This window comes from Gorilla gorilla, chromosome 5 (genome assembly GCF_029281585.2).
Source record: "Gorilla gorilla gorilla isolate KB3781 chromosome 5, NHGRI_mGorGor1-v2.1_pri, whole genome shotgun sequence".
Lineage (NCBI taxonomy): Eukaryota > Metazoa > Chordata > Mammalia > Primates > Hominidae > Gorilla > Gorilla gorilla.
The window spans coordinates 116189491-116203904 of record NC_073229.2 but is presented as its reverse complement, the minus strand read 5'-3'; the positions used below and the strand labels follow the sequence as shown (position 1 = coordinate 116203904).

At 35.5% G+C, this 14414-nt stretch overlaps 1 long non-coding RNA gene across 1 annotated transcript; it reads left to right on the top strand.

Annotated features, from left to right (window-relative positions):
* The first annotated feature begins 9535 nt into the window (after window positions 1–9535).
* On the top strand, window positions 9536–12313 carry LOC129534072 (uncharacterized). Its single transcript, XR_008680494.1, has 3 exons — window positions 9536–9773; window positions 10310–10438; window positions 12213–12313. It is a non-coding gene; the product is annotated as an uncharacterized lncRNA (long non-coding RNA).
* The last annotated feature ends 2101 nt before the right edge of the window (window positions 12314–14414 follow it).

Below are 14414 nucleotides of genomic sequence, written 5' to 3'. Positions count from 1 at the left end.
AACGAAAGCTCTCAGTGAAAAAAGGGGTCCTGCCCACAGGCTCCCACCTCACAGATTGAATACCAGGCCACCACACAGGAGCTGAAGAGGCCAGGCTCCTTCCCCCTGCATAAGGTGTGAATTCCCAGTGGCTCCACCCCATTCTCCCAGTGCACAGGTAGGCCCCCTGTCCAGCCATGCCCAGGCAAGGCCCTGGGTAGGATCCCTTATCTTCCTCCTGCATCTGTCAATATGAAACATGTCGATTTATTAATTTTAGTAAAAAAGAATATCTCTGTCTCAGTGGGGAATAAAATGAATTATAAATCACTCTCTTCCTGAGAGACAATACTGCATGCTGGTTAAGAGCATGACCACTGAAATTTTCTAGTCTGGGTTCAAATCCTGATTCTATCTCTCACTAATATGTCTGTTTATTGTCACACTACTTAATATCTCTTGGGTACAGCTTTCTCATCTGCTAACGGGTGAAAATTGTAGTACTATATTCATTAATTATTCATAATTGTAGTACTATATTCATAATTGTACTGCTATATTCATTATTTTGTAAGAATTAAACAAGGGACTCAAATCAGTGCCTAGAATGAAAAGAGCTACAGAAACACAAATGTCTGTGACGTGTCTATGGTAAAGGTCACTGAACAAGGAGTGAACAGAACAATTTGGAACTATTAGTCATCGGGAATGACATTCTAAGAAAGGTGAGTTTAGATCTAGTTTCTGAAGATGGCGAGGTTCATGATTGGCATATAAAGAAAGATATTTGTTTCAGACAAGCACAATTATATTCTTCCAGAATCTTAAAAGTATTTAAATCAATATAGGGTACTTTTCATACCCTTTCTTGGCAGCTAGAAAACATCTGTGACTTAAGAAATTGAGTGAGTTTCACTCCAAATGGAGAGCCATGGAAAGTCTTGTAAGAATCCAATATGATAAAATATTGAGAATTACTGGCATGGTCTAATGGGTGAAAATTTGTACTTTGTGATTCTTATATAATAGGTGCTAAGGATAATTGAGTATTTCTTTATTCAACTGCAAACACAAATCAATGGCATTCAATTCTGAAAAATGTCACTTTATTGAAAATGACATTTTCAATTTAAAAAGTAGCAAAATATAGCTACAAACAAAACGAATGTAGCAAAACAAAATATAGCAGTATTTTGGAATAAATAATTCCCACAAATTATTGAAAATGAAATGTGGCAAAACAAACAAAATGTAGCAAAATGTGAAAACAAAATGTAGCAAATGTTTTACAATAAATAATTACCAGATTTAATTTCAGGCCCTCCTGAAATTTATGAATGTCATCCTTTCAGATCAGTGATTCTCTCTAGATATGAGTGAAAGTATCAGAATCATCTGGTAATACTACCCAGTAATACTACCAGGAGGATGATGCTTCTTCTGTCACTGTGAGAATTATCAACAAGTGAGTCACAGTTATGCATGAGAAATGATGTCAGGTAGTGCTGGCCATGAAAACTTCATGGTCCTTTATTGTTATGTTAGATTCTACCACATATGTCCTTCTTATATTTGAGTATAATTAGGCTGACAGTTTAATTTATTCATCCTCAGTTCCTTCATCTTTACTACAGGAATATTACAAATTATTAAACCATAGTAGGAAAGATTAATTTAAATATTTTTCAATACTTTGCCAATATGAATGCTACATGTGTGCAAAATTATAAGACATCACTATATGCTGAAGATAGCCACACCCAAGTTCATAATGATTTAGCGTACATAAAATACTGCCCCAGTTTGAACTTCAGTTAATTAGGTCAAGGTAATTTGCCAATCTTTCTAATATCTTTACCTGAGCACTAAGGAGCAGTAATGATAGGCATCTCTGTAATGCCTAGAGATAGATGCTGAACAGAGCTGACTCAAGTGGTTTACTGAAATTGGTCATGCCCTACAAGCCTACAGATTTGTGGCCATTACTCACTCGTTCCCCAATGCCAGTTGTCATACGAATGTCCCCTCAGCTGTTCCCAGCTGCTTACTCTTAGTTTTGTACAAATGTAGCCCATGCCTTTCTAAATCCATCATTAAAGTTGTCATCAGAACCATTGAAACTGACCATAACAAGATCCAGAGATTTTTCAAAGAACTGATCCTATTCATGTTTATTTGGGGCATTATCTTCCACCGTTAAAAATCATCTCTTGTTTTCTTTAATAAACTTCTGTTTTTTCAGCTGAATATATAGAAAATGTGTCATTTTTCATAAATGTTTCTTCTGTGTGCTTGTATTTATTTTCAGAAATACTAAGAATACAGTGTACTTCAGGATTTAATCTATAGCCTGCTGCTAAACTATTTATGTAAAAATAATAGCTAGCACATTAAGAAAAATGATATTAAAACTAAAACCCCTGCAAACACCTGAGAGAAATATCAAACTCTGCAAATGTTTCTTAAAGTTAAAATGGAAATATTTGATCAAATTTAAGGAGGCATTTCTTTAACCTTGGTCAAGAATTTCCTTCAATAGGGATGGGGGAAGGGATTTAGTCATGAGATTAAGGATTTAAAATTTTAATTTTAGTTGGCCACTTGAGTACCTGAAATAACTGAATAGGGTCAGGGTGGCATTCCACTGATTTCATTAGGAACAAATTATTTTTCTAATCATCTTCACTTCTGTTCAGTGCCTACTTTCTGATAATTACAATCTCAGGGGTGGTGGTGAGGAGAGTGAATTTAATTTCAAAATATTAAAGGTAAAATTTATGGTCCCTACAATAATACATATTGAATAAACTCTCACTTACAATTTTTAGAATTGAGAGGAAAAAAGCAACTCAGCCTCAAAGGACTCCTACTTTGATAATTAGTATTTTTTTTCAAATTTCTCTTTCTATCTGCCCTTTTCTTCCCAACATGTGTGACTGTGACTTATCTAATTGCATTCATCACTCCTTCAAAAAAATCAACAAATATTTATTGAGGATTTGCCAGGCCCCAGGTTCTGAATAAGACACTAAAGGTAATATTGTGAATTAGACAATGATACTTACTCTCATACTGAGACTAGGTAAACTAAAAAAGCAAACAGAAAAATGACATGTAATGTCCTCATTAGAATTTCATGGCAGTAGGAAAAAAAGACACAAACCAATCTTATGTTTGAGGAAGTGATGGCTTTCCAATAGACAGACCTCACCCTGTGATTAGGCAATGGACACAGACATGGGAAAATAAAACAAAACAATAACACACAAACACTTTGACTCAATTTTATAATACTTGATTAGGCAGTGTTAGTGGTGTAGATGTACAAAAAATTTAGTTAAATTTATTTCTCTTGTTTTATGGCTTAGTATATATTTCATTTTGAATTGCATGTAGCATTGACATCTAAGCTGTGACCTGGGAAACATGAGGAGCTCAGGAATTTGGTGAAAAGCCCTATCCTTGGCATGTGGAATAGATTTGACAAATGATCTGAAAGGAAACACAGCCTGTTCTAGAAATTGATAATGATTTTCTTACAAGAACATGAGTTTCTTTAATCGGAAAATCTTGCCTTAGTCATGTCTGTTAATACCAACATCTAGAACAGTGCTTATCAAATTTTAATATAAAATCACCTGTAGTATTTTGTTAAAATACTCAGAATTTTTCAGAAGATCAGAGATGAGCCTGTGATTCTACATACCTGACAAGTTCCCAGCTGATGTTGATGCTGCTGATTTGGGGACCACACTTAGAAACTCAAGGAACTAGTACCTTGCCTAGTCAAATTGTATAGCTCACAATCTTATATAGACTTACATAGTAATAATTTAAATAAAATGAGATTATTTAAATAAATGTAAATGTCATAAACTATGGAAGCATAGATGAAGACAGGAAACTAGTTATCCTGGAAGATTTCTGAGAAATGGCATTTGAGAAGAATCTTATGTTTGTTTTGAATTTCAATGGATGGGCCAAGATTTTTATAAAGCTTTCCTGTGGATCTTTAGCTCCGGGGAGTTTAGGGGACATGCAACAAATATGACAGCAATTAGAATAGTGGATTGAAGACTTTTTGAATAATACTTTGCTAAAGCATGCAAACTGCAATCATTCCTAAATTGACAAATTTAAATTCATGGGCAGAAAAACTTACTAGATGTTGACAAAGTTTCAGTTAGTCTAAGCTGTCAAGCCTAATCTTTATTTTGTGTATATTTTATCAGTTATTTCCAGCATTTTCTTCACTAAACTGAGATCACTGGAAAAGAAATTTCAGAAATTTCAATTGTAATAATTTGTGTGATGCTTAATATTGTGTGCGAGCTTGGTGAGACCAGGAACCTAGATATTGGTCAAACACCAGTTTGCATGTTGCTGGGAGTGTGATTTTTAGGTGAGATCAACATGAAAGTCAATAGACTTTGAGTAAAGCAGATTGTCCTCCACAATGTGGGTGGAACTTGTCTCATCAGTTGAGACCTTAAGAGAAAACAGACTGAAGTTCCCTAAAGAAGATAAAATCCTGCCTCCAGACTACCTTCAGGTTTGAACTACAACGTCAACTTCCCTGGGTCCATATTGGACCCTGCTGATTTTTGGACTTGCCAAGCCTCCATAGTTGAGTGAGTAGACACACTCACACTCAAGCACATATACAAATCCTATTGGTTCTGTTTCTCTGGAAAACCCTGACTAATACATTTTGCTTCCTCTAATTCTAAAAACCTATTATATACATAGGACTGTCAGTGTTTATACAAATAAAAATTTAAAAACCACATATCAAGATAGTTTTTGAACACTTCTTAGGTAATGATTTCATGCTGTTTAGTTCCTCAGAGGTATTCAGGAAAAGAGTTGGGCTATCTTTAACTATAGGTGCCATAACTAATGGATCAAACTACTACTTACAGAAAAAAAACTGTTACATGCATGAATAAATGAATAAGATACATTGCCTCAGTTCAGTTCATTTAAAAACATATTTGATGAGTACATGTCTCTGCCAGACTTTGTGCTAGGAACGGGGATAGAAGATGACTGAGACAGAATTTCTGCTATAAAGGAGAAGACACATTCAATATTATGAGTAAGTGCAATGATAGGTTAGTATGGGGTACTCATGAGGCTATAGTCAGCATCCAGCAGGGATGAGTAAATAAACACTACTCTACAAATAGCATCCGTTTGGAACATAAGCTGTTTGTGGTGTAGAGTGCCTTGTGGTTATTTTGGGAAAATAAGCCATTAACCATGAACAGTACTACCATACAACCTAAATTAAGTGTTCTTAAGGATTTTGTCATGGGGACCAAAATAACTGGAACAATTGGAAAACATAGTGCTCTTGTGGAGTCTATCCTCAGGCTGACTTGCTTTGATAGTGTTAAGTCATAAGTTGAGGGGTTAGAGTCCTGGAAGAAGCAGTGAGGGAACACAGCAGAAATATGCTTACCTTTTCTGTGATTCTCTCTCCCTGCTGCTCTGATTGACCCAATCACATTTGGGTGGATCCACATCACAAGCCTGTCAGCAGAGCCCTGCTGTCAGCAGGTCATGAAGGCCTCAGTCCCTTCACCTCACTGGTGCCCTCAAACTGAGACAGTAGAGATTTGCTGCCACTCACCTATTAGCCTACTCTTTGCAATTGCCCAAAGTATTTCTTGGGTCACTCAGTTTAGACTGGGAGTTTGGCTTGGGAATAGTTGAACAGCTCCAGACAATGATTATACTGCAGTGTGGTGACTTTGGGTTAATGTGCACTTTTAGGCCTTTTCCTAGGAACAAAAGGGAATAACCAGATTACTTGTCATCCTAGACATTCAGCCACTGGGCTGGAAAGGTGGAATTTCTAGACTTCCTTTGCTGGAAAGCCAAAGAACCATAATTATTTGGAAACAATTCAATGGTCCACCTGATGTGCAATAAGCATTCATGAAATGTCAACATGATGATGTTGATGAGAAGTATTGGGCGATGAAGACAATTGCAGCTAAAAGAGGAAATCATTGCTCTCTGCTGTTGTTTTTAGTGGACTTTTGTGTTTCATGTTATTTTTCTCATTTCTCAGATAAGGCAAATGAAATGAAGTGGGGAGGAATCAAATTAAAATATGCAAATTTGTCTAGGTCAACTAAATGTCAGGTGAGCTGTCAAAAGAAATGCAAGGAGTGTGTTTGCTGGAAGCCACTTTTTACGGTGTATTTTCTTTACTTTAACTGATCACTACCTATGGCATGTAGCCATTCACAGGCAAATGCAAATGGATAGTTTTCCAGAGGTCTAGAGTGGAATATAGCTGCTTCAGCAAATTGAGTGAGAAAAGAAAGAGACCCACCCACAAAGACACACTCATGCATGCACGTGTGTGTGTGTGCATGTGCTCACAGACACACACACACACACACATTTCTACTGTTCACGGCTATTGACAGCTCCTTGAGCTTGAAAGGGAGGGTTGGGATTATTAAAGCTCTTTGTTTCAAGCAATTTAGTATAGGTAAGAATGGTAAAGGGGGGCAATGAAGGGGCTGAACATCCAGACATATTTTAATTTTCAAATTTAGAACTAACTGCATAAGCCAGGAGAGTAGCATCTGTGTGCCACTGACTATTCATTAGATTGCTGGCAGCAACATTATCATTTTAGCAGAAGATACAACAACTTCACTAAATTGTGGTGTTTCTTGCATCTGTGTGAGTGCGCCTTTGACACTGAAAAAAAAATCCTACAGTGCAGCTTCCAATAATTTTATTCTCGTTGTTACCACTTAAAAATTCTCACTGATTGAGATGTTACATATCATTTTGAGTGGTGTTAACTTAATTATTTCTTATCTGTTGAGGATTTAAACATGCTGGTGTAGCTGGCATTAATTATTTAATAAAGAAGAAAATGATCTGTAGAGTAGAGATGTACTGTAGATGAAGCCGTTTTTTAAAAAAATCTTGCCCTTAACTTCATCTCTCTTTTTTTTTAGACTTCAAAAAGGTTCATGGTACCTGCAAATTAATTTTAGATAAAATAGGGAAATTTTAAGTACAGGAGCTGAAAACTTAATAGTCTGTATTATTAATGAAGGGTTTGCTTATCAGTGCCTTTAATTTCTTGAAATGCTTCCTTCTCAAGCATGGCAGGAAACATTGAAATGTCAGACCCCCATGGGAGCCACCAAAATATTCATGAGTGCCTTAGAGAATTTTATCTATGTACAAAGAGAAAAAATATATGCCTAGATATAGATCAGAAGAAACTTAATTTTTTTCTTACATGAAATGCCTTACAAACGAAGATGTATTTTTTTATATAATCAAAATTTAGTTCTCATAAACTGAAAAATTCTAGCCATTTATTAAAACACAAAATGATTACAAGTAAGTGATAATAGTTAAATAATATTTAAATAATTTAAAAAATTATAAAGACTAATGCACATGTCTAAATAATGTGGAAAGGGAGGAATCCCATCCACCACAAAAAAGAACTCAAATCCATCTTGCTCTCTAATTAGGAACAACCCTCAGATTTCTTCTTACTTTTGGCATCTCTCCTTTACATTAAATTTGACTGCTGCAATTACTTTAAATCATTCTACCTAAAATATATTATCAGCTTCGAATATTCTCTCGGTAGAAAAGATATATAATTTTCACTTGGGCAGTTCTCCTATTTTCAGCTAACTGATTATAAAACCATCCTCATTTTCAATTTAGATCTTTATTTTCTTCCTCTCCATAGAATGTGTGCTTTCTAAATCCAGATTTATTTTCCAGGATAAATTTCATTTTGAGACATGATTTATTAGAGGCAAAATAATAATTTTAGTTTTGAGTATTAAGTTGCTCAGGGAGCAGGGGTGCAGAGGGCGGAAATGTTGAGAAATAGATAAAAGGAAAAGACTAAGGAAAGTCTGAAAGAGAGAGAGAAAAAAAAGCTGATTTATGGTGAAACAAATTTTCTATTAAAATTATTTAATAAAGCTTTTTGAGATGGCCAAAAGTTGAAGCTATTGAAAAACACTATATTTATTTATAACTGTCAATCAGTTTTTAGAATGGATTTTAAGGAATCAGTATCAATTTTTAAATTCCTTCATAAATGATAATTTTATTTTATCAGTTATATAAGTTCAGATTCTCCTTTTCTGTGTATGGTTTCGGTGAAGGGCACTCTCTGAACTCAATTGAAATGATTATATTTGGAGGTACCGTTTTATAACCTTAAAATATAATTGATATGACTATGTTTTAATTGTTCTAATACTTAAGAACTTATTATAGTTTCAGTATTTATTAGAGTAAGTTATCAAAATAATTTATGAGTCACATTTGAATGCAAATAGACAAACTCTTCTACACTGGAAAAAGCTTAAAATGTACCTTATGTAAACTAAAGCTGGTATGCACAGAATATACAGCAAAGTATATTAAAGAGCTGATTTGGATAATTTTGGCAGAAGATGATCATTTATATAACTCCATAAGTAATTTGTTTATAACCTGCAGCCAGAGATGGGAAGAAAAGAAAAAGTAAGGTCTTTAGTCAAATAGCAGTGGATTTTTAAGTCTATAGGCCTGACTTTAGTATTAATAACCAGTTCTTCCCATCCAAACATTTATACTGTCTTTAGAACATTATTTAAGGAATTTTTTGAAACCACTGGTAGAGATAATTTCTTATTCTTTGTTCTTATTAAGATTATTATAGCCCCCTTTAATCTTCAAAACATTTTTTTCAATTGCATATCATTCAGATAAGTAGAATAATTCCACATTTTCACTAATCATTGAGAAATGTAGAAACATTCTAAACTAGGTGCTATTCACGTAATGCTAGAAGGATGTCAATCAATAACTTTTTGAGGAACAACTTGATAATGAGTAATAAAAAACCAGAAAATTCACAAACTCATTAATTTGAATTATCTTTATGTAATGGATGCTAAGGAAACAATAAATAATATGCACACAAATGTATATATAAAGATTTTCTAGTACTCTTCAGTTTACAATGCAGAAGGCAAACTGAAAACATCAAATGTGTCCCTAAAAAACCCCCTCATGGGAATGGAATAAATAAACAATGGTTCACAGAATTCTAGTACACTGAACTACTTTGCACCAGTTAAAATGTTGTTAGAAGAATATTCAATAAATGAAAAGAGTAAATGAAATACAGTTAACGTGGAAAAGAGAGTTGCTCTGATCTCATTTCTTTTACAACATGAATTCCATGTATTTTTAGGAAGAATAAAGTCCCAAAATGCACATTACAAATTTTAAAATGTAAAAAATGTTCAAACATTTTTCCAGTTGAAAGTTTTAAAATACCAGACAATAAAAATCATGTTTTTCAATCCAAATAACATGTATAGTGAACCTTTCAAAAGGCTTCATATTTCCTGTTTCTAAAATCTTGACCCCTATGAGAAGACAGTTTTGGAAGCAGTAAGACCTGTTCAAGAATCCTGAGCTGTTCCCGGGAGACTCTTCTGTGCCGTGCACTGTGTGCACCACTCAATTATTTCCTCCCCGTCTTCATCTTCTGTTCTCTTATTCCTACTTCTCTCCTCCTTTCCCTCTCTTCTCTCAAACTCAATCCTGCTCATCCTACCAGCTCCTCTCCTCATTCTACGTGCTCCTTTTTCTGCTCCTTGCCTCTACTTTTTGCAGCTACCTTCCTCTTATACTCTTTTTTCCTCCTATAGTATTCTTTCTCTTTATTCTTTTTCTCATCATCCTTTGACGAACTTTTGCTGACTGGAGAGTCTGAGGACTGACTATAGGTAAGTCTTATCTAGAGCATGGGCTGTCTTTTACTTTTTTGCCTTTCTAATAATAACAACCATAATGGGATTTTAAGAACAAACACCCTCTGATTTAGAATCTAATAGATAACCTCTCAGAGCTAAAGACAGGAAGGCTCCTAAGAGTATCAGAGTATCATGAAGCCTGCCATAGCAACGACAATAACCTTAACACATGCTTACAAAAGCTTGTGCTATAATTCTTTTTTATGCTAACGAAGCTGAATCATTTATGAGTTAATTATATATTGTATAGTGTAGTAATAAAGATGCTGCTCTTGTATGTTAAAATGTGGCCTTTTATAAGACAATGCTGGTTAAAGGCAGTATTTAAAATGACAAAAATATCCTGTATATTATTAAAAAATGTATCTAAAACTATGTGAACAATGAAAAGTTTAGGTATTTCTTCTCAACATTACACATACCTAATTTAACAGCTCTTTTACATTTACGAGTCTTTATGAAAATCTGGTATAACCTTCTGAGGACTGCATTCTCTTTTATGTCCCCAGCCCCACATCTACTCAAGAGCTTGCTTGGATGCCAACAGAAGAATATAAGGTAATCACAAGGCCCACCCTGAACAAGTGACTAAAGAAGAATAAAAATCCTGCTGGATGAAAGATCCAAAGACCTACAAAGTAAGATATTTAAGCAAAGCATTGCAGGCCAAATGGCACTCCCTGTTCATGTGAAAATGTTAACATTCAAAACATGCAGCCATAATTATTCAGTACCTGTAAGGTCTGTTAACGCTGAAAATAGCTGATAGTTGTCACCTAGTACCCAGCCATTTTCCTAGCAAGGCATGGGGAAACAAATTAAGATTCATTCTAAACCAGGAAAAGTTATGATTTCAGTGTTTTGAGGGGCTTTTCAGATGATGGGTGATGTTAAGAAAACCAAATAACAAGGGGAAAATGTTTGAAGCCATGAAGCAGCATGCGCTCTGAATCTTTATGGGAAAGGCCACCCATGACCTTCAGAAGGGTATGTGCACTTGGCAGGATATGTTATGTGAGTTTGCTTTCTCATTACCTCTTTTGAGTCTTTGGAATAGATTATCTCTGGTCTCTATTTGATCTCAAAGCTTATGATCTTCCACGTTTTTGTGAAAGCTGTCCCCCTTCTCTCCAGAAATACACACACACACACACACACACACACACACACACACACACACACACACTCCAACATGTTTTATCTCTGCCATTACTGTGAATGTTGGAAAAAATGCTGCATATGTAACTAGTTCATTGAACAATCTAAACTTAAAATGATTTTAGTTTTTTAAAATTCTTTGGTCACTTTTAAGTATAACAATTCCATCAAGGATAAAAATTCAGTTGCGCTTCCAATGTCTTGCTCTTCTCCTTCCCTTCCGTCAGTGATGGACCCAGAGGGATTTGGGCCTGCTCTCTGCTTCTCCTCTCCTCCCTCTAGTGGGGCATCCCATCTTTTTCCTTTTGCGAGTGAAGACTCAGGAATTGGAAAGACAAAATGTCTTGCTGCTGCAAGACTTCCTCCTTAACTGTCACTGCTTTTCTGCTCAAGAATGATGACCCAAGGCCAGGTGCGGTGGCTCACGCCTATAATCCCAGCACTTTTGGAGGCCAAGGTGGGCAGATCACAAGGTCGGGAGATCAAGGGCATCCTGGCCAACATGGTGAAACCCCATCTCTACTAAAAATACAAAAATAAGCTGGGCAAGGCAGCACACACCTGTAGTCCCAGCTATTCAGGAGGCAGCTGAGGCAGAAGAATTGCTTGAACCCGGGAGGTGGAGGCTGCATTGAGCCGATATCACACTACTGCACTCCAGCCTGGGCAACAGAGCGAGACTCCGTCTCAAAAAAAAAAAGAAAAAAAAAAGAAAAAAAAAAAGAATGATCACCCAGTGATTTCCACACCACCGCCAACCAGATCACCAGCATCCTAATGCTGGCTCTTAAGCAGATTCATATGTGAGTCTTGCTGGTATCCCTGCAGGTTCCCTCCATGTATATGCCATTGAAGAGAGAAGGGAGTTTATCATAACAAAAGGAGGATAAAGCCACGACACTCACTAATGGACAACATGTCCTAATTTAAAGCCTTTGTTTATTACTGTTCTAAATTCATACTGCCATCTTATTATACTAACTGGGAAGTTAATAGTTGGAAGAAGTATTGTTCTGTTGCTTATTGTTGGGGGTTGGGGTGTGCATCTGTGTGTGTATTTGCAAAACTTAATAAAATCCTGAGATGCCTAGTACCATTTTTTTTTTTGCTTTCTTTAGGATACTCTTAGGGTTACCTCTCCCCAAGATTCTATCAAAGTGGCCAATTTAGGGCAATAGTAAGTGGTTCACTGAATCTCCTATAAATCCATATTGAGATGATGGTTCTGAGACATTATTTTATTCATTTCCCTAGGAGAAATTTACCCCCAAAATTATTCTTTTGGTTGAAGAATGAGGACTGCATTGGGTAGAAGAATCCAAAGAAGAGATGGACAACAAAACTACAAACAAGGCAAGGTGTAGCTAGGCTTCTCAACACTGGAACCAGTAAAGAATATACCTCTAAAATTTGAATTCTATTTTTTATCTCTTTCCTCTATATTAATATAAGTGACCTTCAATATGGTATAGCTTTCTTTATATGCTGGGAAATGCGGCCACCAAAATCCTACATTTAGCATATAAAAACTTTGAAAGACCATGTAAGGGTCTAGTTTTCCCAAATTTTACAAGAACTTCATTGTGACCAGTAAATTATGAACAGTGAAGTAACATCATATAAAAATAAAGGCCGGGCACGGTGGCTCACGCTGGTAATCCCAGCACTTTAGGAGGCCGAGGCGGGTGGATCATGAGGTCAGGAGTTCAAGATCATCCTGGCCAAGATGGTGAAACCCCGTCTCTACTAAAAATACAAAAAAATTAGCCAGGCATGGTGGCAGGCTCCTGTAATCCCAGCTACACAGGAGGCTGAGCCAGAGAATTGCTTGAACCCAGGAGGCAGAAGTTGCAGTGAGCCAAGATTGCACCATTGCTCTCTAGCTTGGGCGACAGAGCGAGACTCCATCTCCAAAAAAAAAAAAAAAGTATACAAGTAACTATATGAAATTAGTCAAATGTTCGTCAACTCATGCATGGATAAATAAAGTTTCATACATGCATACAACAGTATATATTTGGAAGTAAAAAAATAAGGACTAAGGCATGTTATAACAGGGAAGAACCTTTCTACAGTGACATAAAATAGATTAGCAGTTGCTTAGGGCTTTTGAGGGAGGTCAAAAATGTTCTAAAGTTAGACTATGTTGATGATAGCACAGTCCTGTGAATTTACTAAAAACATTGAGTTCATTTTAAGTAGGTGAACTGTAAGGTATGTGAATTATATGTCAATCAACCTGTTTAAAAAAGACAAGTAGATCTCAAGTTCCCAGGAAATGAAACAGTTAATTTTACAGGTATATCCACCACTACAACACATACAAACACAAACAGAAAAGATTTACCTAAGAATACACTATAGAAAAATATACAAAGTAGATGTCAAATTATCCATCTACAAAGAACTAAGCACACTGACACATAAACAAATCTGAAGAAAATAGAATAACTGAAGCTAAATGGAATCAATCAGTAAAGGATTTATAAGTGATGTCAATATTTTGTTCATTTATTGAAGAGGGCAGCAGACTTTTCCCTAAGAAATAGAATGATCATATATCCATCTCAGTTGGCCTGAAATATTTTCAATTTATATTGACTATCTTGGCATCCTGATTTAGATTTGTCTTGGATTATTTATTTATTTATTTTTTACTGAATAGTATAATGAAATGTTGCTCTAAAATGAGATGGTTTTGATAGAATTCTACTTTGTATTTTCAGCATCTGCATTAGCCTCCTCTAGTATTTAATAAAACAAATGTACAGTGGACATATTTTTCATTTTAATATGCAGATAAATAAGAAAGACAAGCAGCAATAACCTGTCTCTCTTTTTCCAAGCTTTCCTATCCTTTCCCTTTCAGGACGACAGCTGGAAGGCACCTGCTGATAAACCAAGTGTACACAGACAAGGTGCTTGTGCTGGGTGCTAAGTGCAAGGAGCTGAAAACAGCATTAGACACTGCTATCTTTCTGAAGATCAGAAGTGTCTTCACTACCTGAAAGATACATGAAAGATAGCAGATCATCAGCCTACATGATCTGTGGGGGACACAGAAAAACATAGGTCAGATATATCTGAAATGTGTACAGGAAACAGAGGTCATTGAGTCCACAGAAAGGTCTGGAGTGCTTTTATCATTTAGTGTAAAACTACAATTACCTATTTTATGGCAACCCATTTTTTTATTTTCCAATAAAATCATTTAGTAGCAATGAACTGGTTTATGTTTAATGAGACATTTACTTAATTTTTACTGTTTCTACAGTTTTTATTTTAATTTCAAAATTTCTATAACTTTTTCCATTTTTTAATTGTCTCATGGAGTTCTGTTTTTTAATTTTTCTTTGTTTTAAACCTTTTCTATGTCTTTATCCTTCTTCTTCTTTTATTTTAATTAGTTCTGCCCAAGCAAGTTCTACAAATCTATTCTTGACAAAGCTGAGTGCT